Genomic DNA, 25,631 nt, shown 5'->3' on the forward strand with positions numbered 1-25,631 from the left:
ACCTCTTACCTGCATTCCTCTAGATGCAGGTGATGCATTCTCCTCTGACTTTTACTTACTGAGCCCCTAGGCATCAAATGATCATTCTTACTTCTCTCTGAACAGTCTCAGTGCTCCTCCTGGACAGAATTAAAAATAACCCACTTTCTCTTACATTTTTTATGCTCCATATCTGACCTACAGAAAATACTTCCACACTTTGCCCTGCCACACAGCGGCAATGCAGGACAGCCTACATGGTCACCTCTCTTTGGCTCAAATACCAGCAATCCACCAGCCTAACAATTGCACTTCTGACTCCTCAGATGGAATAAAAAACCAGCCCGCTGTGTCCCCAACTGCAGAGACCCATTGATGTATATCTTACCAGGTTTCGAATGATGGTCAGGGAATGTTAACAGACATTGTTCAAAACTTGGAAATAAGTTAAAGGAATGACTACATGTCATTTCAAATACACTCTAAGAGTTCACTCAAATGTTTTCTTTTCCTCTAGGAAAATATACCTTTGTGTGATTATCAGTTACTATTTATAAAGCTCTGATTCTGTGAAGTTACATGGTATGCAGTAGGGTTTTGTTTTTGTTTTGTTTTTCTTCATCTACAATTTTCACATCATTTTCATCTAGATTTTTGAATCGGCTTAACCATTATGGTGATTCCTTCCTTAATGAATTAAAGAAACATAAATTCCATATTTATAGAATATCATGTTCTTAACTATTGAAACAATATTTTGATAGTAGGTACCAAGCCTTCCTCTTCTGAAGAAAGATCAGAACTTGTCAAAAGTATTCTTTCAATCTCCACACCACTCTTGACTTCTGAAACATTTTTATAGGCAGAAATTGATGGTCAGTTCAGGATTGTAAAACAGGTTTTCTACCATATCCTTTTTACAAGTCCTGAAATTTAGCCTGACTTTGGAATGGAGCAGCTACCTTCTTCATGCCCTGGCAAACACTGACTATAACATCCTATTACATATGTATGGGATTTTTCAAATTGGCAAGGATAGCCAAGCTTTAGAGGCAACATAAAATTACAAAAAGATTTGTCAAAAACGTAAATTAGTATGATATAAATATATTTAAATATACCTTAAGGACTAAACTTAAAAAGGAAAAAGAAGAAACTTGTAGTTAGGAGGTGACATTGTCCTTTTATAATTTTTCTCAGCATTGTAATTTCTGGCTGTCACAAATAAATTTCCATAACGTGGGGAAATGATTACTGATGTTTCACAAGTGGAGGAAAATCATCAGGGCATATGATAAATTCCTGCTTCCTGCAATGTGCAGTCCTGTCCCAGTTGAAAAATAAATGTAAAAGCTTTTTGGATGGGCACAGCATTTTTAACCAGCATTTATTCAACACCTGCTACCTGCTCTGTTGCAGACACTGCCCTAAGAGGGATACAAATAGGAACAAAGACTGTATCTCTGCCCTTGAGGAACCCCTTGTCTATAAAGGGAAGTGACAGATTACAAATAATCAATATGTAATGTAACAAGTACTGTATTCACAAAGTATAGGACCAAGACCCGTGTATGGCATGGCCAGAAGTTCTGGGTGGTTCAAAAATAGCATGTGTGGCAGGGAGATAGGATAAAAAGCTGTGCTGCGGTCAAATTTAAAAGCACCACAGACATTACACTGTTCACAATGGAAATTACAAAATTGCTTTTAAAACAGAAAATAATCATCTCAGTATGCTTATTACAGCATCTTTTAAGGATAATTCTGGTGGTAATGTGAAAATAGAGCCGAAGGAGAAAATGGAGACAAAGAGACAAGATTAAAATAAGATTATATTAGCCTAAGATAGAAATGATGAATCTGGAATAAATCAACGTAGAGGGCACAGGCCAACGGAAATAGATTCAAGGGGATTTCATAAACTCCAACAGGATTTGAAGACTGAAGAAATGTGGTTGTTGGAAAACAGGGAACAGTTCGCAGAGTGAGGATCGAAGAGATGGCACAGGAACGAGTTCAGTTTTGACGTTTTTACCTTTGAGTTAGCAATCAGAAATAATAAAAAGTAACACATAGGTGGAGTTGTTGGGAAAGTGACGGGGCTGCCCATGTATATCAGAGTGTCTTCAGCATGTAGAGAGTAACCAAAACTAAAGGAGGAGTTGAAAACAACCCAGGAGCCTTCAAAAACCATGGAGGAGGTAATTTTGAGAGAGACATTTATCCAACATTCCTAAAATAGATGGATATGAAATTTTTTATCCATCAGTGCTCATTGCAAGGTCCTCACAAATAGCATGACACCCTGAATTAATTTATTAATGTGATCCTCGGCTATTCTCAGTGTCATTCATATATTTACTGCTGAGAAGCATGTACTACATAAGTGGTAAAGAAAGAACGGGCATTGGTCCCTAAAACACGTGTTGCCAATACAGATATACCTACACACAACTTAAGTAGCAGGTCCAGAGTAAGCGAAAATAGAACTTGGGTGATGGGTCTTTAGAAAGATACTTCGTTTGAACATAACATTATGTTCTTTCTTTCTTTTTTTTTTAGTACACCCTCTAATTTAATATGAGGTTAGTATTTCTTGGTTCCATCCAGAGAGTCACAAACACTTATAGTGCACAAATAAACTGCCCTCATTTCCCTCCCTTTGCCTGGCAACAATCTGTGAGCTTTAGCAGCCATGTTTTCCTGTACAACCCAGCCCACCCTGGTAATGATTTAGTGGAGAGAGTCCGTAAATACATGAAGAAATTCAAACAAGATTCTTTCTTGTGAGAATGTAGATTTGAGACTGAGAGAATGATTCTTGGTTAGCAATATTCTGCCATGTGGACTACAGAAAGAAAAAAAAGAAAACGAAGAAAGGACAAAAGGAATTTTAAAAAGCAAGAATGGAGGGAATTTTATGAAGTTTTCCCTTTCCTGAGGACTAGCTACATTGTAGCCTTTGGGTTCCATGATATACTCTTATATCCTAAAAGTAAATTCCTCTTTCTTACTTAAACTGCCATGGCTTGATTTCAGTTATGCAGAAAAAAGAATCTTGACTAAGGTGACTGTCAGAATTGTAATACTAAAGTAACTTCTTTTATAAGGCAAGTCCAAAGTTAGATTCCCAGAGAATTATTTTAAACAACAGTTGAACATTAATCTATGTCTCTCATAATTTTAAATTAATATTCCTCCATATACAAAGATAGGAAGGGCATTTGGCATTCTTTGGAAGCCATTCTATCAAAAAGAAAGTAAAATCTCGTTTCTTTTTCAATCGCTTTAATTTCTTAGTTTATTTGCTTTAAGTTTAGCTGTGCTAGTTTTGCTAGCAGATAATTATTTATAATTGATGTTGCTTTAGGGAAAAGCTAATCTTAAAAAGAAAAAGGCTGGCATTTCAGCAAAAAAGACATTCATTTTGATCCTTGCCAAGTTTTAATAAGTGTATCCTACTGTCTTCTTGAGATTTATGCACTGTTAGCTGTACTTCATTTGGAAAATTTGCATTTTTTCTCTTATGCACTCAAGCTGGGAGGCACAAAACAAGAGTTATAAGGTTTGTTTGACATGAGATGTCTAACAGTAATTTTCTTTCATCAACTTTATTCTCCAGCTCTAATCCCCAAGGGCAGATTTTTCATCAGATTTTGTGAAACATTTTATAACAGCCTTACCTTTTGCAGAAGTTGCTCCCAAAACATTCCAAAGGAGCTGTCACAACTCTCCACTGTAGAACAAACTAGATTTACCATTCTCATGCCTCCTGTGAGTTAACATAACCTATGTATCCATCTTCACATTAATTCAGAAAGCCATATGCATCTAATGTAGCTAGCTTTCATGAAGGTGTAGACATTCACCAAGTACTTCTTGAGGACCTATTTTGTCCCAGTTACTTGAGTAAATAATGGCTACAACAATGAACAAGACAAATTTGTATTCTGTCCTTGCAGGAAAGACAGTTTAGATGGGAGATACAGACAAGAAACTCAGAATATTATCTACTAAAACTGTGTGAGAACATAATACTCTAGAAGCACAAAGGAAGGGAAGGGAACTAACCCAACAATTGAGGTTCAAGAAAGGCTTCTTTTCCTACGTGATGCCCTATCTAGGTTTGGCCCAGATGTCCACTTTCAAATAACACTATACTGCTTCACAGATAGTGTGAGCACCTTATAATAACAAAATAATCCTAACTCCACCCTCACCTCTATTATATCATTGCTGTCATTCACTTCACTCATACATACATATGAATATATATATTCAATATTGAATACATTGTTGCTATTGTCGTTTTGAACAAACTGTTATCTGTTAGCTCAGTTGTGAATAAGAAACATGAAAGTTTTTCTTTTACCTTCACTTATTCCTTCTCCAGTGCTCTTCCTTTTTTTGTGTAGATCTGTTTCTGACCTATATCATTTTCCTTCTCTCTAAAGAACTTTTTTTTAACATTTCTTTCAAGGAAAGTCTACTAGAAACAAATTCCTCAATTTTTGTTTGTCTGAAATATTCTTTATTTCTCTCCTTCCCTCCTGAAGGATAATTCTACATTAACTCTTGAAATTACAGAATTCTAGGCCAGTGGGATTTTTTCTTGACACTTTTAAAGTTTCACTCCACTCTCTCACCTTTTGGCTTGCCTGGTTTCTAAGCAGAAATCAACCTATGCTCCTCTCTAGGTAAGGTGTTTCTCCCTCAGGCTTCTTTATCTTTGATTTTTTATATTTTGAGAATGATATGCCTAGGTATAGATTTTTTGGCATTTATTCCGCTTCGGCCTCTCTGACCTTCCTAGATCTGTAGTTTGGTATCTAACATTTATTTGGGCAAATTCTCAGGCATTATTGTTTCAAATATTTCTTCTGTTGCTTTCTCTCTTTCTTTTCCTTTTGGTATTTCCAGTGTGTGTATGTTACACCTTCTGTAGTTGTCCCATAGCACTTGGATATTATGTTATCTTTTCAGGCTTTAGTCTGCTTGTTTTTCAGTTTCAGAAGTTCCTATTGGGATATCCGTCTGCTCAGAGACTCCTCCCTCAGCCACCTGCAGTCCACTAATAAGCCCATCGAAGGCAGTCTTCATTTCCGTCACAGTGTTTTTGATTCCCAGCAATTCTTCCTGGTTCTTTCTTAGAACGTCCATCTCTCTGCTTACATTGGCCATCTATTCTTGCATGATGTCTGCTTTATCCATTAAAGCCCTCAGCGTATCGATCATGTTTGAAATCCCTGAGCTGATAATTTCAACCTTCCTGACATATCTGGGTCTGGTTCTGATGCCTGCTTTGTCTCCTTGAACTATGCTTTCTGCTTTTTAGTATGTCTTTTAGTGTTTTTCCTAATAGGTGGACATGAGGTACTCAGTAAAAGGAACTGCTGTAGGTAGACCTTTAGTGATGTGCTGGAAGGGGTGGGAGGAGGGGAAATGTTCATTCTATGATTAGGTCTCAGTCCTTTAGTGAGCCTGTGTCTCTGGACTGTGAACTTCCCATATGCTTCTCAGTTGTTCTACCTCCCCTTCAACTGGGACATAATGACTAAAGCCACCTGGAGTTGGGTATTTCCCTTCCCCCAGGTCAGTTAGGCTCTGATAAAACCCCAGCAGGTCAGACTCTGATTACATCATTTTACTTAAGGGTAGATCTTTTGAAGAAGAACAGAAAGTTCAGGTATATTTGAAAATAATTTTTTCCCCTCCCCTTGCCAAAGCAGGAAGGGTTTTCCTCCAATATTTTCTGTGAGAACCTGGTAGAATTTCAGGAGGCTGTACATACAAAAGTGTGGGGTCCCTCCAATGACTGGGTCCCTCTGGAGTTTTTAACTTTCTGAGTTGTCTACACTGCACCTCCTGCAGTTCTTCAATTACTGTTCAGGTTTCTGGACCCTGGCACTGGTTCCCCAGGACATTTCTGGTCCAGGAAGTTGTGATTCTCTGTATTTGCTTATAGGTGTCTATAACTGCGAGGCAGTGGTTTGCCCTGTGACCTCACTTCTCTTGTGGATCTAAGAAGCACTGTTGATTTTTCAGTTTATTCAGCATTTTACTGGTTGTTAGGACTGAATAGTGATTTCCAAGCTTCTTGCAAGAAGAAGCTCACCAGACCAGAAACCAAGATCCTCTGTTTGTTTTTTTAATAGTTGATATGAGGCAATCATAAAAACTTGCAAATCTTAAATTTGTATTTACTTCATAGTGAGTTTGAACATTTTCTAATGGCCATTTGTATTTCTAGTTCTGCAGAGTACTTCTTTGCAATATGATTGATTTTTAATTGTTACCATTTGATCTCTACTGTAAATAAAGTCATCTTTTCTTTCATCCAGGTTTATTGATATATATATATATATATAATGTAATACAATAGATTATACACATTTCAAGTTTACAGCAAATGAGTTTTGACAAATGTATACATATAACTACCACTAAAATCAAGGTATAGAAAACATATACCATCCTCCAAAAGTTCCTGCTTGCCTCTGCAGTAAATATACCCAAACAACCACTGATCTGCTGTCTTGCAGTGTGGAATAATTTTTCCTATTCTAGAATTTACTATAAATGTAAACATGAAGTTTGTACTCTTTTGTGTAAAGCTTCTTTCACTCAGCATAATGTTTTTTGAAATTTTTCCATGTTGATGTGTATATCAGCAATTTGTTCCCTTTTGTTGCTGAGAACTATTTCACTGGATATATAAACAACAATGTGTTTATACACATACCTTTCAATGGACATTTGATTGTATCTAGTTTATGTCTCTTACAAACAATGTTGATATGAATACTTATGTGCCTGTAGGAGAGTTCAATTTACCACCACTTCTTTTTTGGTCATGACCTGGAAATTGCATGTATGGCTTCAGTCTATATCCCACTAACCAAGGCTTGGTCATGTGACCACACATGGCTGCAAGGGAAGCTGGAAATAAAGTCTGTAGCTGGGAGACCAGGTTTCCAGCTAAAACTCTGGGATTCTACTACAAATGGAAGAAAGTCAAGATGGAAATGCAAAAGACCCCGAATAGCCAAAGCAATCTTGAGAAGGAAAAATGGAGTTGGTGGAATTAGGCTTCCTGACTTCAAACTATACTACGAGGCCACAGTGATCAAGACAGTATGGTACTGGCACAAAAATAGAAAGGAAAACCAATGGAACAGAATAGAGAACTAAGAGGTAAGCCCAAGCACATATGGACACCTTATCTTTGACAAAGGAGGCAAGAATATACAATGGAAAAAAGACAGCCTCTTCAATAAGTGGTGCTGGGAAAATTGGACAGCAACATGTAAAAGAATGAAATTAGAACACTTCCTAACACCATACCCCAAAATAAACTCAAAATGGATTCAAGACCTACATGTAAGGCTAGACACTATAAAACTCCTAGAGGAAAACATAGGCAGAACACTCTATGACATCCATCAAAGCAAGATCCTTTTTGACCCACCTCCTAGAATCATGGAAGTAAAATCAAGAATAAACAAATGGGACCCAATGAAACTTAAAAGCTTTTGCACAGAGAGAGAAACCATAAACAAGACAAGAAGACAACCCTCAGAATGGGAGAAAATACTTGCCAACGAAGCAACGGACAAAAGATTAATCTCCAAAATATACAAGCAGCTCGTGCGGCTTAACACCAAAAAAGCAAATAACCCAATCCACAAATGGGCAGAAGACCTAAATAGACGTCTCTCCAAAGAAGACATACAGATGGCCAACACACACATGAAAAGATGCTCAACATCACTCATCATCAGAGAAATGCAAGTCAAAGCCACAATGAGGTATCACCTCATACCGGACAACATGGCCATCATCAAAAAATCTAGAAACAATAAATGTTGGAGAGGGTGTGGAGAAACAGGAACTCTCCTGCACTGTTGGTGGGAATGTAAGTTGGTACAGCCACTATGGAAAACAGTTTGGAGGTTCCTTAAAAAACTAAAAATAGAACTACCGTATGATCCAGTAATCCCACTCCTGGGCATATACCCAGAGAAAACCATAATCCAAAAAGAAACATGTACCGTAATGTTTATTGCAGCACTATTTACAATAGCCAGGACATGGAAGCAACCGAAATGCCCATCAACAAATGAATGGATAAAGAAGATGTGGCATATATATGTAATGGAATATTACTCAGCTATAAAAAGTAATGAGATGGAGCTATATGTAATGAGGTGGATAGACCTAGAGACTGTCATACAGAGTGAAGTCAGCCAGAAAGAGAAAAACAAATATTGTATGCTAACTCATATATATGAAATCTAAAGGAAAAAAAAATGGTACTGATGAACCCAGTGACAAGACAAGAATAAGGATGCAGATGCAGAGAATGGACTGCAGAACATGGGGTTGGGGGGGGCAGGGGGTGAAAGGGAAGCTGGCACTACGTGAGAGAGTAGCATAGACATATATACCCTACCAACTGTAAAATAGATAGCTAGTGGGAAGTTGCTGTATAACAAAGGGAGATCAACTCGATGATGGATGATACCTTAGAGGGCCAGGACAGGGAGGGTGGGAGGGAGTCGCGGGAGGGAGGGAATATGGGGATATGTGTATAAATACAGCTTATTGACTTTGGTGTGCCTCAAAAACTGGTACAAGAGGGATTATATTCCAATAAAGAGCTTAAAAAAATATTAAACTCCAGTTAATTCCATGCATGCTAAAAAAAGAAAAAAGAAAGATGGAAATGTCAAGGATTGTCTTCACGTGAAGGGGAGAAATCCAATCTGGTTTCTAGGTTTTGGATGGATGTTGATACTATTATCTGATTTGACATTCAAGTGTATGAATGAATAAACTTTTCACTCTCATACTCTGATGTATTTCCAGCAGTGATCAAAGCTGAAAATATAAATTTGGGAATCATCAACATATGGACGGAATTTAAAGCAATGGGATGAGATGAGATGAGATGAGATTCCCTAGGGAGTAAGTGTAAGATATGGTTTCTATGTGATGATACCATGAGTTCACAAACTGCTTTCAGAGCCCAAGCTAAATATAATTATCACTAGCAAAATGCTACTTAGCCTAAAACAAAAAATCCTTTTATCCCTTTTATGTGGTAATACAGTAAACTACTTAGGGATTACATTTCCCAGCCTCTCTAAAAGGTAGGTGTGGCTGTATGACTAAATTCTTACCAACGGAATGTGAGTGAGTCTCCAGTCTAGACACCCATCCTCACCCCAGACAGACTCTTCTATAACAGGAAAAATTAACTTCTTTCTTATTTGAACCACTTTGTTTGAATTTATTTTCAGCAGCTTAAGTTTTATTTTCAGGATCATATGGCCAGATTTAATAAATAATTATTAAAATCTGTCAAAGGCAAGGAGTAAAGCAAATTGCATACTGACAAAAATTCACTATGAATTCAGGAAGTTGTAAACCTGGTGTTCTCTATTACGTTCTGAGGACCGCTTACATCAGGGTCACCACAGATCCTTCTTATTTTCTCAAATTCAGATTTTGGGCCTCTACCCTAGATTTATAAAATCTCTCTCCTAGAATCTCCATTTTAATAGATTCCATTGCTGACAATATAAAATATTTGAAAATCAACTTTATAGAGAGACATAGAACACTATTTTCCTCCCTCCTCAAGTAAATTTAATCTAACTCTGTAGTAAGGATTTGTCCTTGGGGTAGAAAATGTATTTTACTGTGACAATAGTCAAAAACTGGTCTATCTGATTACCACAGCAGCTTAAGTTTTAACTAATTCATGAAGTATATCCAATTATTTCGTATGCTCAACTAAGTGAAACTCCACTGCCACTCATTTTATTCATTTTTATTGATTTTATCACAATCTTGGGGATATTCTTAGCATTATTTATTTGGGTTTAGTTTTCAAAAAGTATCAGGTTGCTGGTATTTCTAAACTGCTCCAAGAAATAAAATAATAATACTACCTTGCAGAATATTAATGAATATTTTCTTCATATACTTGCAATTCTTTCCAGCCATTGCCTTAATTAATTCTCGATGCTAAAGTTTAATAAATAATATTAAAATTTGTCAAAGGCAATGAGTAAAAAAAAGAAAAAAAAAGCTGGTGTGATTGTCCTCATTTCACTTAAGAGGAAACCGAAGTAGAAGTATTACATTATTTGCCTAAAAGAGCAAACCAAATTAATTGGGAAGGTGAAAGTAAGATGCAATTACCTCACTTCTGTTTTTATTGAACTATTGGATTACAAGTCACAACCAATTAAAAACATGATGCAAGAGCTAAGCAGTATAACCTTTTTATCATGTGAACAACGGGCCCCAAAAAACTGCCCATTAACACTTTATAAAATGTTTCTTTTAGTGACTTTTATTGACCTTTTTCACTATTAAGTTTACATATAGATACATAGGTGTAGACAGGTGAAAATGTAGACACTATTAAAATAGAAAATATATTAACTTCAAATCTTCACACTTATCAAAAGCTGTTTATATCTGGATGTATTTTTTTCCAGCTCTTTCTCTATCCATATCACTAATCATTTAATTTTTACATAATTGTGATCAAATATTTGTGATCAAATATAAATTTAGATGGCATCTAATATATGTGGTGTTTCTCAGCACAAGTGAAATTCAACAGAAATCCATTGGGTGGAGTCGTACTATAGCTTAACATTTTGAAGTATTTCTCAACTCACTGGAAATTGTTTGGATATTACTGGTTTGGCATTATTCTCTTTTCTGGTTGTGTCTAATACAAGTCACGTGCAATTTAGAATTTAATAATCCTGTCAAAGAATATAGTTGCTTATTTTCCAAAAAATATGCAGATTACCGAGATTAAATAGAAAATAACAATTGACTTGGTTAAAAAAAATGCTACTCTGTCTTTTCACCTCTCAAACCCATGCTTTTTCTCCCATCAAAAAAGACAGGTAAACATCTGATATTCCAGCTTCTCTGAGACAAAAATACTACGTGTACCAAATAAATAAGGCTTCATTAATGTCCATCCATTCTAATACATGCTACAGAAAGTTGCCAAAAGTGTGATATATTCTTGGGGAATAAGCTATCAAAAAAAGTTTTCACCTGCATACACAATCAGGTTAATTTCTCTCTGGCAGAATTTCGGACTTAAGTGTGCATTAATACAGAGGACACAATCCTAGAAATTCTGATTTAGCCAATAAGAGGTGGATCTCAAGAATTTCACAAGTACCTGCAATGGTCCAAGGATCACATGGGAAAGTACCACTCTGTGGGAAGAACAAAGAAGATGGGGACCTGGCCAGTTAGTTCTCAGTCTTGAGCCATGAGAGGAAATAGAGGCATATTAAAACTAGCCTCTTAAATTAATTAATTAATTAATTAAAATATATATAAATAAATAAAATAAAATATATGTATAAAACTAGCCTCTAACTCAATTATCCCTCCAATTCAAATTCATTCATCCTCTGAAGGAAGACCCAAATTTTGTCACTCACTCCCCAACCCTCTCAAAAATGCACCAGCTACTTATACCATTTAGAAGAACCAAGGCAGAGATGGTGGTGGGAAAATGATGAGACATAGGAATTTACAAATTATTCTAGATAAGTATTTTCTTTGGCTCATTAGGAATCACTAAAATCCATTCTTAAGAAAAGATAATGTTCTTGAATATTCCACTTTTGTTCTCACATTTTGTGTATACTAGTTATCAATTTTGGTCCTAGCTGGTTTCACCCATAATACTGGTCTTTTTATGCAGGAATAAGGTTGTGAATTTTCTTTTGCTGGATGTACAGTAACTATAGGCAGGATTACCAGTGTTAGAAAGCAGCCTGGCACCATGGAAAGATCATAAAGAATCCTGAGATCTGAATTTGAATCTTAATTCCATACACAGTAGCTGAGTAAAAAAGGGGCAGGTTCTTGACATCAATGAGTTTCTCGTTTGTAAAATATCAATAATAATACTTTAACAACTTCATCAGGTTGTGATGAAGTTCTCAATAGAGCACATAGTAAAAATACTTTGTAAACTGAAATGTTTTGAAAATCACAATAACTTTGCTTCTAACCATACATTCTCATTTCCAAGTCATTATCCAACAGACTGCAAACTGTACACATGAATTGAAGGCTGGGAATCTGTCAAAGTGTTCACCAATGAACAACTAAATCAATACCAGACACATATTCTGTCCTCAGTTCAATGTTAACTCTGATACAGCCATTAAAGATAAGTTCCTCATGGTCCAAGTGACTGCAATAGAGTTATAGAATATTAGAGTGAGAGACGCCTTACAGGTGTGTCTCCTGATCATAAGAGTCACTTGGGGTATTTGTTAAAATCTCTGATTTCTTGGCTCCACATCAGATCTACTGAATCAGAATTTCCAGGAGGCCTGAGAATCTGTATTCTGTAATACATACAAGGATATTGTTATGATAAAAAAAACAAAAACAAACACCTGGGAAACTGTTTCTCAGCTACTTTTTTCCAAACTCCTACACCATGTTAAGTATCACGGAGACAATACCTTTCAACATTTCAAAGGGTAATATATTCTATTATCGGTCTTTCAGTCAATGGAGTTGGGAAGGCATGATCGTGTACATGAAACAGCCGCAAGCACTATAATTGGTGAGTTCTGTAATGATACACACTGAGGCTATGTGCTGGACATCTCTGTTCAAAGTAATGTGAGGGAATTCCCTGGCGGTCCAGTGGTTAGGACTCAGTGCTTTCACTGCAGGGCGCCCAGGTTCAATCCCTGGTCAGGGAACTAAGATCCTGCAGGCTGTGTGGTGCAGATAAAAAATATAAATAAATAAATAAGTAAATAAATAAATAAATGCTGAAAAAAAATCTTCTGTCAAAGTAATGTGGACAAAGATATACCTAAAAAATAAAAGCATCCAATTCCAAGGTAATATTGGATCTGGAGTGAATGACATATGTGCTTCCAAAGTAATAAGTATTGAAAAGCAGTAAGGCTCTTACTTCCTTATTTTTATGACAACATCAATTAATCTATGAGTGGCATTTTTAGAGCTCATACCACACCCATGCCAGACACTGTAGAAAGGAGTAGGAGAAATTACCTGTTCGTTTCCTCCATTTATGTGTATCCTTGGGCTTCCTTAAAGCAAGCACCATGTCTCATTTTATTCCGGGCCCCATTTGCTCTGGAACAGAGGAGCTGCACCTCCTCTCCCAATTCCAGGGTATAGAACACCAGCTTGGGTCAAGTTTCAATGGAATATTACTCAGCTATAAAAAGGGATGAGATGGAGCTATATGTCATGAGGTGGATAGAACTACAATCTGTCATACAGAGTGAAGTAAGTCAGAAAGAGAAGGACAAATATTGTATGCTAACTCACATATATGGAATCTAAAAATGGTACTGATGAACTCAGTGACAAGAACAAGGATGCAGATATAGAGAATGGACTGGAGAACTCGAGGTATGGGAGGGGGCGGGGGGTGAAGGGGAAACTGAGACGAAGCGAGAGAGTAGCACAGACATATATATACTACCAACTGTAAAATAGTCAGTGGGAAGTTGTTGTATAACAAAGGGAGTCCAACTCGAGGATGGAAGATGCCTTAGAGGACTGGAGCAGGGAGGGTGGGGGGGACTCGAGGGGGGGGAGTCAAGGAAGGGGGGTAATACGGGGATATGTGTATAAAAACAGATGATTGAACCTGGTGTACCCCCAAAAAAAATTAAAAAATAAAAAAAAAAGAGCCTCTGAAATGGCTAAAAGGTGAACACCTTGCTTTCTGTGGCCCCACCTTCTCCGTTCTCCTGCACTCAGTGCAGGCTGGACTAGGAGGGCACCAGCACCTGCTCCCTTGCCATGACCCTGCCATCCTTCTCATTCTGCCTTTCTCATGAGGTTAAGTCTAGTTATACTGGCTTGGCCTGAGGCTCACCCAGAAGGCATCTTAAACCAGCCTGACCATATCAGAGGACATGCTTTCTTTCTTTTTCTTTCTCTCTCTCTTTTATTGATTCTGGCCTATCTTGCCATATGCCCACACATCTCATAAGTTATCAGTTTGGAGGAGTGAAGGCAAAAGTATGGAATGAATGAGAAAGCCACGTGGCCTGCTTTGGATTGAGGGTTTGGCTTACTTGGTGTATAAGAAGCCTTATTACTTTGTTCAACCTCACTTACCAGAGTTCTACTTTAAGGCCTGAGTCCAAAACTCAATTAAAATAAGATGTTTCTTTGTTTTGCTTTACCTTCTTCATCTCTTAGTCAGGGATCACCTGAGAAGGAAGATAGTTGCCATGGCATGATTGCAGAATTCCTTGTCCTTCTGGCAGCATTTCGCCTTGATAGAGCTCAGATTAGTTTCTGCAAAAATGCAGTTCCTGAATACATCTCAGCTGGTGTGCTGACCCTGGGCCTGCTCGCCTTCAGATCCAGCTTTGCTCTCTACTCTGCACTGTCTTGTGGTAGACCTGCCTGCTGCAGGTGCATTTCCCTGGTCTATGTCAGCTGCTCCCAAATGGGTTCTGTTGTTGAATGATCAAATGAATGACCATGGAAACAAAGTCTGTCTGCATGATTGCAGGCCTGAGTGACTGAAAGAATCGGGACCACTATGGTACACAAACCCAGGGGAAAACATTCACTTTAAAGTATACCTGAATGGCGTGTAAGGGAGTTAGATGGAAAGTAGTTCATGTGGCCATTTTCAAGGCATGAGGCAGAAGATTGTTAGCATTGGCAGAGATAGAAATGAGAGGCAAAAAAGAGTTTTAAGAATGATAATCTTATGGGTAGAGTGAAATAGTAGAAAGAACACTGGATTAAAATTGGAGAAACTAGGATTGTTCATACATATAAGATTGTTCATATAGAAACTAGGATACAGGGAAGTTATCTCAATGGATAAAATAACTGAGGGAAAAAGTATATGTCAAGATATACAACAGAGATAAGGTTGAACTTAGAGCCAGGCTAATGTCCAGAATTAGCAGGGAAATATAAGTAAAAGAAATGCAGAAGTGGGAGAGATGAATCATCCAATGCAATGTCCTGGAAGACAAGGAAGAAAAAAAAAAAAGACCAAATGTGTCTAATGGACAGAGAGCATAGCAGTTTGCGGATGATATGAGATAAATGCAGTTCCTGGACACTGACTATTAGAGAGTTAAAGCGACTGTGGCAGAGAGACCATGTGCTTGGCTGTGCAGCAAATGCCCTGTTACAAATCCTTTTGCTCTATAAAGTACTGTAATTGCTGGGTTTGTGATTAAGAGCAATGACAATATTTAGATTCATCTGGAAGCAATAGTACTTAAATTTTAGAGTGCATTCTTTTCACCCAGGACTTGTTAACAATGCTGGTCTCTAAGGCTCATCTCATGAGATCCCGACTAGTTAGGACTTTCACAAGCCTGTCAGTGTGACTCAAAGGACCAGTGTGAACTGGCAAACTGTTTATTACCAGTCCTGAAAGAAAGAAGCACAGATAACAAGAGGAAGGGACTGAAAACTTCCTGAACCATCTGACATCGCGGCAGCGCCCAGGACCCACTCTCAGTGGGCTTGTTTCAGCACACAGAACATAGAACGAAAATGTCAGTCCTCCACAGATTGAGGAATAAAAAGACCCTCATCACACACCATTTAAGAAGCCCTGGTCTAAGTAATTCTGATGCAGAGACTCCATGAACCAAAATTTGAAGAAATATGCCTTTAGGAATTTCCGTGAAAATCTTAATATGGTCACATTTGAAATGTATTTTACTTGTATAGAGAAGAAATATTATATATTATATTATATTATAGTTATTATATTATATTTATTATATTATATTATATTACATTATATTATATTTATCAACGTGGTATCCAAATGGACTCATACACCATTTCAAATAAGTAGGTAAAATTGAGATTCACAAACCTAGAGCTTTTCGTTATATTTCTATACCGAGATTTGACCTATTTTTAAGAAGTAGCAGCTCATTTTGTTTTGCTTTGTCTTGCTGAAACTAGTCATGAATGCCTGGGGATGTTATAAATATTTATGATTTGTGACTGAGAGTGTGCAAATGACAAAGTCCTTTCAAAATAAATACAATGATGATGATACACTAAAGTCCTTAAGGTTTTGTCAATGAATACTTTAATTGGAAAAATACATTAGCAATTTTTTGCCCTTTTCTTTCAAAGAGCAAAGGGTAAGGAAGACTGAGATATAACAAAATGAATTCAGAGTCCCACTTTTCGCAGGACTTTAAAATATCACCACAAGGTCAGATCTGGTTGTGTTACTGGAGAGGAAATACCAGGGAGAAAGGTGATGTGCCCCAGTCTCATGTGGTAAGCATGACACTGCTTACCTATTTTTTTTCTTTCTTAATCATTAAATCCTTGAGTATCTCATTTATAAACATGAAGAACTCAGCTACTTGCCTGCAGAATTGATGAGATATTCATTAAGCACAGAGATTCTTGGTGGTAGAATTGTGGCTCCTTTCCACAAACTCTTCTACATCTCACTTGTCTTCCCTCATTTCAATTTCTTTGCATTTTTCAGGGTTTTTTTTCAGCCACCAATTGAATTGCTAAGTTTCATTTGACTGAGGAAGAGCACTGCCCTAGGTTTGCAAAGATATACAAGTCACCTCATATATACTGTACGGATGACCCATGAAAATAAATAAATGACTCCCTGTCCGTTCCAACATACATGTATGTGTGTGCGTGTGCACACACACACACACGCACTTTTCCTTTCCCATGTTACGAGAAACTTATCAGATACATGTTATTTCCTTACTTTAACTTCCTTGAAAGACTGCCTAGTCTCATATATTAATATTTCATTCCCAAATGTAACATGTCAAAGTGGAGAGTTGTGTTGACCAGCAGGAAGTCAGAAGGTAAGAAATTTCCCTGTTTCCAAAAAAACTGTTGTTAGTACAGCAGACAATAAATAAAACCGAAAGGCAGGAGGGAACCTTTTATGCTGAGAGAAATGCAGACGATGACAAAACTTATAAGGCTAAGAAAAAACAAATCATCTTTAGGAGAACTTTCATTCGAAATGGTTTTGCCTTTCAAAAGGAAAAATGCCCTGCTGAATCAGCAGCCTTTGGGGGAAAAATCTTATTTGCTTTTCTAAATACTAAAACTCGCTGGCAAAAAAGAAGGTTGTGTTTGCATGTACAATGAGAATGTTTAAGCTCAACAAACTGTACATTTCAGATGAGGAGAATCAAGCAGAGGGGCTGAGAAGAAAAGAAACCAAGCACGTTTGGGGTGGTGGCATCCTGATGTACAAAAGAAAAATTCACACGGTTGGGAGTGGGCCCATTTCACCCTGGCACTCTGTTTCACGGATGTTCTATGAAAAGATGAAAAAAATGAATGAGCTCTAATTCTTGTTCAGTCATAGAGCTGTTCAATCAAGCAAGATAACAGATAATGAATCTCTACAATGGAAAATTGATTTGTGGCCTCTCAAATTCTTCATTTTGTTTATGTTTCAGAAATGTGTAGGTGTGTCAGGATGTCTTACTAGATTTTTTTTTCCCCTTTCAATATTTTATCACAGCAAAAAGGGATAACTTGACTATAAAGTGAAATGCAAATTTGTTTTATCTTGAAATGTCAGAAATACTATTGTTAGTCTATGACAAACATAAAAAGGAATAAGATTCTCGGAAGAACTGGATAACATACTCAATAATATGCTTTCACTGTGGAAAATAAAAATCCCCAGTACTTCAGAAAAATATTGTCTGGATTTTTATGAACTTTAAAATTACAGGTCATAAATTGTGATATGTATGTTGTATTAGCTAAGAAATATTTTCTATATCTAGTGAATTTATTATGTAAATGTATAAAACAAATATATTAAAATTTAATGAGTGTTTATAATCACTGCTGGTTGGTATTTGCTGTAAATCCTTCTCTTTTTTGTCTAAAGAATTACTATAGCGTATGAAAGAAAGTTTAGTTTTAGATATCTGATATTTGCAAACTTTTAGCAAAATTTAAGGGCATATGAGACACCAGAAATATATTGTTCTTAAATAGACAGGATATTATCCATAGGCCACTGTGGCTTCATTAAAAACCTTGTAGAGGAGTAGATAATTAAGAGTTATTGTTAAACTGATGAGAATGATACAAGAAAAGGTAATCACAGAGATAATCCATGTGAAAATTAAAGCTGCTGAAAGTTTAATTGAATCATGCCAACTATTGTTCATTCAGTCACTCACTCATGAACTCATTCCTTCAGTCACTCATTCAATAAGTTTCTTGTGAATACTTCGTAACAACAAGTATTTTGTTAATACCACACAGGGACAATAACCGCCATTTATAGAGTGCCACTTATGTGTCTGGAGAATGGAAAAGAGATCAAGTTAGAGGTGGTGGCAGTGACTGAAGTCATTGGAATTGTTGAAGTAGTCCATTAAGAAAAGCTAGAAGATACAGAACACTTAATCTCTGACATAGAAAAGGTAGACAAAGGATGAGGACCCTGAGATGGAGACTAAGAAGGAAAGGATGAGGGACTTCCCTGGCGGTCCAATGGTTAAGACTCTGTGCTTCCACTGCAAGGGGCACAGGTCCCATCCGTGGTTGGAGAACTAAGATCCCACATCCCACATTCCACATGCCGTGAAAAAAAATAATGACACCTATTAGGAATCTCCTTGGCACAATCTCTCTGCTGTTCTATGTTCTCTGCACTGATTTCTTTAAGAGAAGATAGGAGGAGGAGGGCGGGGGGGTGGTGAGGAGGGGGAGGGGGGAGGAGGAAGGGGGGAGGAGGAGAAGAAGAAGACGAAGAAGACGAAGAAGAAAGAAGACGATGACCAGAAAATATATGTCACAAAAAAACAAGGAGAGAGAGATGAATTCAAAATGAGGACAGTGTCCAAGGGAACTAAATGCTGCAAGAAAATGAAGACTGAAGCACATTCATTGCATCTGGGGAACAGAAGATTGCTTCCAAGCTCTAATAGAATACTTCCATGAAGAAGTGGAATGGAAACCTCATTGCACTGAATTGCAGACTGAGAGACGAAGGTGAAGAAAAAATTAGTATAGTTTCTTCTTTCCGGGAGCTTAACTTTTAAACTGAATGGGAACTCCTGACCTGAAATTAGTCATTGAAGAAGACATTTCAGCGAGTCATTGTCACCAACAATTAAAAAGCCTATGATGAGAAAGATGCAGTAGGCACTATCTCCAACTTAAGCAACCAATAAACTCTTCCCAACTGGAAAAGAGATTATCATAGCTCCCTTTACGTTACGTTGATTTTCAACCTAAGTGACATCTTCAAATTAGCCCTTAATAATATGCTTTTATGAGCAGCACTTCTGTGTGAAGGGTCTAGGAAAGGCGCACATTTATAAAGAAGAATGTCAATGAACACTCAAGGGCAATTCGGGCAAAAGCCAACTTACTTTTTCCCAACAGTGGAGAAGTTTAATACATCTTTCTTAGTAATTTATACAATGGAGACACGTTCCAGGGAGCTCATGAGATTGAAAGGGTGTGTGGAAAAGATATAAATGTTAGGGGAAATCTAAATTATAGGCCCATTAATAAGATGTTTCTCCTTAAGATAATCCTTGATGTAAGCACCATGGATACATCTAGGAATATGTCTTATATTTCAGATTTCACTGCAGATTAGTGAGCTCTCTCGGTTTTTTTTACTGTGATCTCTAAGAGGGAAGGAGAAAGGAGAGGGAGGGACTCTGGGGAGTGGCAACCAAGAGCCAAACCCTAACGTTATTCCTGAAGAGAAGGCAAGGAATGGAAATTGAGCAAGGTGGAAAAGTTTTAATTTTGTGGGTAGGACTTAGCATTTGAAAAACAATAATCTCACTCAAGAGATCAGTTTTCTCCTAGTAGTTCCTAAATGGCCTGTCTGCCTGCTGGCACAGGAACTGGGAGGACAGGCAATTGCTTGCAAAGCTCGAGGCCCTACCACTCAGTCCACCACTAGGAGCACCTTCTGCCTGCTCGCTCCACGCTCTGTGCTAAGTGGCCACTAAGTCAATGTTCACACGGTCTGCTGGGTGGCACCAGATCATCAAGAATGACAGAATCTCAGCAGCATCAAGCATTTCAAAACTTCAAATGCATAAGTATAAATATACAACCATCACTACATCTTTAACTTTCTCTATCAAAATCCAAATAATGATACCAGAAAGTGTATGAAATCTCTCATGTAACACATTAATTTAAAATAGTTTTTTCTAAAATTAATGCTAAAACGTTTTTATATAGAAGGAATGCCCAAAGGTAATGTCTGTACCTATATGACTTTTCCAATCAGAGAGGCAAATATAGGTGCAACCTTGTTTATGAAAACAATATTTGAGTGTTATAATTACTGGTATGCTCTCAAACGGCTCTAGGAAGATCTTGACCTGGTCCTAACCACCAGCTCAGTGTAACATCTGTGCTGTGCCCCAGTCCCTCATAGGGCCTCCAAGTTTATCTTTGTCTACCATATTCTCCTCCAAGCTTATTTTAGGCAACTGTAATCTCATCTCCATACCCAGCTCACATTCAGGCCCAAATTAGCCCACAGAGGGCTTATTCACTCTCTGCTCATTAAAAGTATTCCTGTTGTATGTCCCATACTTTCAAGATTTTGCTAAATCAATAGCTACTTTATTGAATTAACTATGCAGAAAATGTTCTAAATGATTCTGTGGTGGATACTGCTACTGCTCTATCAATATCCATACTCCTATTCTTCCACAATAATAGGGTTCAAACTGGGTATGTGGCTACCTAGCTAGAGACTATATTTTCAAGACTCCTCTGCAGTGGGGATGTGACTTAGTTATCATCAAGGGAATATGCATGGAAGTGATAAGTGCAATTTCTACCTCATTGGTTTAAAAGAAAATTGCCTGCCCTGGACATCTGCTCTTTTCCCTTCAGCTGGAACACAGACTTGTCTGCAATTCAGCTTTTATTATGGCAGTGAACACATTTCCTATGAACTGACAGATCTTTTAAAGCCATTGTATTTGGGATGTATTTTTTTATATAGCAATTAAGCCTTTACCTAACTAATACAGATGTTAACAGATCAGTGAGTTTCATCTCCCATGTTTGCATTTTTAACACAGGTAGCACTGAGACCTAGTTACCTAATGACAAGGAGTACCACTACTACAAGAATTCTCCGCGCCGTAGCAAGTCAACCATGTCCTCAACTCCAGCACTAATGAGTCGAAGGAAAAACCTATGTCTTTCTGCTAGCATTTAGCACAGGTTTTAGTACAATGGTAGGTATAGAGTAGATGTTTAAAAATATCGGGAATACGAAGGGTTTACTGCTTCTAAAGTCCTGCCACATTGGCAGCTGCCGAACCTACTTACACACAGGGTGAGCCCTGCGAAGGTTAGGCTTTTTGAGAGCTAATATTGCTGCATTGCTGGATATAATAACAAGCCAGAAAACAGACCATATGGCTAATATATCCACATTTTGACCTGCAGTTCATCAGAAGATCAGCAGTGAGTAATATTGACATTGCTAACTTTATTGACCTCTGAATTGTGCTTTAATACTAGGTGTCATAAAATTACATGAATGGTGAGATACCCATAGGCTTAATAAAAAAAAAATACTATGGAATTAATTTACCAGATGGAAGATAATAAGAAATTTGAACCTTTAGCATTCATGTCGCTATTTGGATGCTGTATAAAAGCAATCCTGGCTCTCCTTGGTGCCTCATCAAAGGCTGTGTTTGGATAAGTTAGGGCACACCTGGGAAGACACTGACCTCATTTAAGCATTATTCTCTAAATGACACTGCTTGAGAGCATTTCTTAGTCTGCTCTACACAATAATCTTAGCTTCAGTTGTATGTTTGGTCTGCCCAGTCTAGGTACCCACCTATAACAACCCTTCAAAGTAATTTTTGTTCTGGACTTGATTATAACAGCAAAATGAGTCATGGATGTACTCAACCTATAGGTTTTTTGACTTATTATATGCCCAAGAAATACAAATAATATCTTGCTGGTAATTTTCAATGCCTCTTCTCTAAGAAATCATGCCAAGTGTAGATAGAGAAAATGTCTCTCGGGACCCAGCATAAGTCTCAGATACAGGACGGTTTTAGTCTGCTGTTCTCTGAGTCTTATAGTGATCCCTTTCTCCTTCACTCTTCTTTGTCAGGCATTTTTTTTTAGATTCACCTTCTCTTGCTTTTGAAGATTAAATATAAAGGGATGATATGTAGCTCTGGGCTTGGGAGAGAAGTAAGCAAGCTGCTCTGCCTGATCTGATTCCAGCTGAAGCTGTCCTATCACAAACCGGTGGATTTCGCTTTTGTCTCCTCCTGCCCAGCTCAGCCTATGAGAAAATACTTTAGAGTTAGGGCAAAAAGTCATATATTAATAAAGCATTTGCATTTTCTTAGTCTGGAAACTCCTAAGAATCTGGGCATGCTGATGGCTAACATTTGCAGGTCCTGGGAAAGTCAAATGGAGGCCCACATACCATATGTCTAAGTATTTAAAAGTTATAAATCCAGCCAAAAATTTAAAGGGAATATGTCTATTCTCTTACTTTAATAAATAAACCTTCATAATAACCTGGAAGGCCAGATTTGAATTTGCAATTCTTGAATTAATTGGGTTCCTGTAACAAAATACGGCAGCGTAAGGACAGCCAAGCCCTCATCCCCAGAAGGAAGTAACCCACCCTCTTCTCTTCCATCCTGCCTCTGTCTCACTCTGGAATGAGCTTGCTTGCATGCCCATCCCAACCTGTAAGTCCAAGCCCTACTTACCGCCCTGCAAACACCGGTCCTTTGGCCCTTTCTTGGGTCTCAAGATGCTCCCTCTAGCTGTGCAACAATTCCTAGAGAGAACAGGTTCTTGGAAGTGTCCCTACACTGACCTTGGAAGAAGGCTTGGGACTGTTTGGGAAATGAATTCCAGGATTTCAGATATCCAAACATGGTCTAGCAGATCTAGAACAGAGAGTTTCAAGCTTTAGATGGACTCAGACTTTTAGCTCCTTGGTCAGAGGAAGTTTACAACGTAGGACCCAAACTCTCTTGCCTGGGTCTAAGTGTGATACTGAATCTAGGGCAGCAGTAGGCAGCCAGGAGAAGATTTGGAAGCTGGGTTCTGGTCCTGTTTCCTAATACAGCTACCTGGTTTCAACATTTGGGAAGGGATCCTTTTGAGTATATCAGCTGTGATCTATGTTATACAATGGTATAGAGATTGATCACATCAAATCAGGTCCCCAAGACTGGCGAAAGACTAGGAAGAAATAATTTTGGGCAGAGCTATGATAAGCATTGGAAATGAGAATTTTAAAAAAATTGTTTATAAGAAGAACTATCACTGCGGCGTACGTCATAATGCCCTAGTTACTAAATTAGTCTAATTAAGATCTAACTTTCTAGTCTCAAGTGTAGAGCTATAGAAATGATTTTTTCCCCTTTAATTAAGTGGATACTTATATAGAGACTTGTGTAAGACAGTATTAATAAGACAGGCAAGCCGGAATACCACTTTCAATTTCTCCCTTTAACTAGAGAAATAAAAGACAACACATGGCCAAGGACGAGAGTTGGGTGTTACATTTCAACATTCTCTAGGCAGGATTGAAGGGGAGTAGATCGCATTCTTAAGTAAGCAGTTGTTTGGCTGTTCCAGGAGAAGTCCATGACTGCACATGAGACCAAATGGTGCATGTCTTGTTGACTTGGTCTGTAAGGGTGGGGTGGCATTTAGGCTTTCCATTTTGTGAGTGCAGTTGGGTGTAATTCTAACATCACCAACTGTGACAAGGCATTCTGACAAAAAGCCTTCTAGACAGAATACTTTAAAAATGGATCCCAGTGCTAAAAGTCAACTGCAGCCTTCCATTTCAGACTTACAGATATCCACCGTTATTTCCTCAGGTTGCGTCAGCCCCCATTTATGTATAGGTTTTGATTAATGTAGGTGAGAGTCTGGTGCTCAAGGAGAGAAAATTCATAATAACATAGCAATTGCTTTGGGAGCCCCAAGCTTCATAAAGAGAACTGTCCAGGGGACTCACACCAAAACAGTTATCTACGATGATATTTAAAGAAAGTGTTTACGCCAATTACTAAAGCTGCAGTGATTCTGTGCTGATATCATGATTGAGTGAGACGCTGGGTAGGGTAACTAAGTTACTTAGATATAAGTAGAAATCTGTAGAATATAATTACATATCTCTTACTTCTAGTGAAAACAGTGTTTGTCCAGCTCTCAAGGCACTTCTCTGAGACCTAATTTATATTCCTTCAGCCCCTGAACACCTGTAGGCAATAACTATCTTCATCAGGGCTGAACATATAACCCAAATTGGGCTAATCAGATTATTGCAAACTGGAATAACCTAGAATTGGAATTCAATGCTGCTAGCCACCCTTTGCGGGTGGGTGGGCTTGTAAATGCGGAAACTTATGTGGGAACTTACTTCATACTTAGCCATATGCATAAAGCAGCAAAAAAGCTGATCCACAGAGACAAACGAATTTATCAGGATCCCAAAGAGAGGCAAAGACGAGAAACCGTAGTGTCCCCCAAAAAAGGATCATGATTTAATAACCTCCTGAACACTTGATGCTGGTTACTTCCAGGTTCTCGTCATTCTTAAAACTTGATTGCAGTTTTTCCCTTGGTAATCAAAATATCCCTATATCCTCAAATAAATCCTCTTTCCTGTTTCAGCATGGTGGGTTTCTGTAGCCAGAGAGCCTTGACTAAACAGTGCTTGAATTTCTAATATACTCTCTAAAGATCTTTGCAAACACTGGGTAGATGAAGATGAGTCTTGCTTTTCTCTTAATGCATATTCTCTACAAAATAATTTCAAAGATTTTATATTTCCTCAGGGGAAAATATACACATGCACACGTGCACATGCACATTTTTTTTTTGATTGCATTAATTCTCTGTTGCCCTTCCTATGGCTGTATTCTGCTCTGTGACTACTCTGCAGTCCATCTGTTCTATAGTCAAGTGAAGCATTTTATAACTATTCTGTTTCCTTTTTTAATATGAGAAAAAATTGGGGGGCTGGGGCACAGCAGTGCTTGAAATAGTTATCCACGTAGTGCAGACATCTCTACGATGTGCCATTTTCACAGTGTCACGCACTCCTGGTTCCCAGACTTGTGCTGCTACTTCTTTCCCCATCAGTTATCTCATTTTTTTGTCTTTGTTTTTGTAATCTTTAACCATCTCATGTCAATGTGGCCTCTGTAAATATTCACTAGGGGTTTACAAGCATTTTGGTCTCCAGGTATCTTTCCACACTTAAAAAGCATTGAGCACACCAAAGAGGTAGATGATTTTCATACGAAAGAATAAAACTGAGCAGTTTATAAAAATATTTATATTAGTTCATTTTAAAATAGCAATAATACACCTGTGATGTGTTAACATAAATTATGTATTTTGATTTTAAAAAACTTACATTTTCCAAATTTTAAAACAATCACAGGGAAGAGTAGCAGGTGTTTATATTTTTCATATCTCCCTTTTATACCTTGTTTAATAGAAGACAGCTATACTTTCATGTCTATCTGCATTCGCTCTGTTATAATACTGTATATTCTGTATGTAGCCTA

Source organism: Hippopotamus amphibius, chromosome 6, assembly GCF_030028045.1.
Source record: "Hippopotamus amphibius kiboko isolate mHipAmp2 chromosome 6, mHipAmp2.hap2, whole genome shotgun sequence".
In the NCBI taxonomy this organism is placed as follows: Eukaryota; Metazoa; Chordata; class Mammalia; order Artiodactyla; family Hippopotamidae; genus Hippopotamus; species Hippopotamus amphibius.